Raw genomic sequence first — 1,339 nt, forward strand, 5'->3', positions numbered from 1 at the left:
AAGCGAATGGTGAGGAGTTCCTGACTGATGAGGAGGCATCCAGATTGGTCTATATTTCCGTCACTCTTTGATCATGAATGATTATATTTTGGCAGTTTTAAAATTTATATCATCCTAGTCCATTCGGGGGCTCTCGGGGACACTTACCCCCCTTCATTATTTCCTCCATGTCCGTTTTGAGGAAGCTTTTCAGGGGAACCCGTCCAGCGCACGCTTGGGGAGCGGACACGTGTGAGGAAATGGCGTCCTCCGAATCGTGCGACCGTGAGGGAGTAAAGGGGGACGGGGTTTGTGGGAAGGACAGAGACAAGCCAAACCCCGGGATTGAGAGCTGCAGTGATCAGATTTTATTGATCATTGGGGGCTGCTGATGCTGGGTCGGTTTTGGGGGTCTTGGGGCTTGAAGCTGCAGAGGTGTTCCGGGGATCCCGTCCTTCAGCATGGCTGCAGCTGGGGGGTTGTCGGTGGAGGGAGGCTTCTTCAGAGGGTCAGAGGGGGTCATCTTCAGGGTCGTTTCCTCCCCTCCCCGTGGTGGGTTGGAGGCAGGGGGGAGGGGAGGGTGCTTCCCGTCAGGCCTCCAGAGTTTCAGAACATCACACTCCTACGGTAGTGGTAGTGGCAGTTGGCTGCAAAGAAAGGAAAGGTTGAAAAGCGGGGGTCCTCAGGCTGTTGGAGAGGATGTGTGAGAAGGGGAAGACCATAACCCCGCTGCCTCCCGCCGCCCGCCTCATCCCCTGAGACTCGTCCCCTCAGGACTTACTCCTCGGTCGTCTCCTGCATCTCTGGGACTTCCTGGTCCGCTTCTTCCGACAAGGCCGGCACTTCCCCCTCCTCCTCCTGGCCTGGCCGCGGTAGCGACTGAGGTAGCGGATGTAGCGGACCATGGCGGGGGGGAAGCCCGGTGTCCAGGGGTGGGGGGGGAGGGGAAGGGGAGGAGGGGACAGGTCCCAGCCCCAGCAGAGCCCAGGTGCAGGGAACCCCAACTAGCCTGGTCTGCCAGGAGATGTTATCTGAACCCCAGCCTGGCTGGGGCTTCCTTATATGAGGAGGCTTGGGGCCAAGTCCCAGGTAAGCCCCATTTTGTGACCTCACAGAGCCCTCTGAGGTCAGTACTTGCCCCCCCCCCCCCCAACCAGAGAGAAGACTGAGGGTGGGGGAGGGTTTTGTGGGGGGGTCACCTCCGGTGGGAGGGGGGAATTGGGGTCACCTCCCAGATGCAGGGAAAATGAACTTCAATCAATCGATCGAGCAGCGTGGCTTAATGGATATAGCACGGGCCTGGAAGTCAGAAGGACCTGGGTTCTAATTCCCGCTCTACCACTTGTCTGCTCTGTGACCT

At 58.6% G+C, this 1,339-nt stretch overlaps 1 long non-coding RNA gene across 1 annotated transcript; it reads right to left on the reverse strand.

The window, feature by feature from the left end:
* Positions 1-324: 324 nt before the first annotated feature.
* LOC114813786 lies at positions 325-1,112 on the reverse strand. Its single transcript, XR_003761536.1, has 2 exons — positions 761-1,112; positions 325-626 (listed from the first exon to the last, which is right to left on the reverse strand). It is a non-coding gene; the product is annotated as an uncharacterized LOC114813786 (long non-coding RNA).
* Between the last annotated feature and the right edge of the window lie 227 nt (positions 1,113-1,339).

Source organism: Ornithorhynchus anatinus, chromosome 1 (assembly GCF_004115215.2).
Source record: "Ornithorhynchus anatinus isolate Pmale09 chromosome 1, mOrnAna1.pri.v4, whole genome shotgun sequence".
Classification (NCBI taxonomy): domain Eukaryota; kingdom Metazoa; phylum Chordata; class Mammalia; order Monotremata; family Ornithorhynchidae; genus Ornithorhynchus; species Ornithorhynchus anatinus.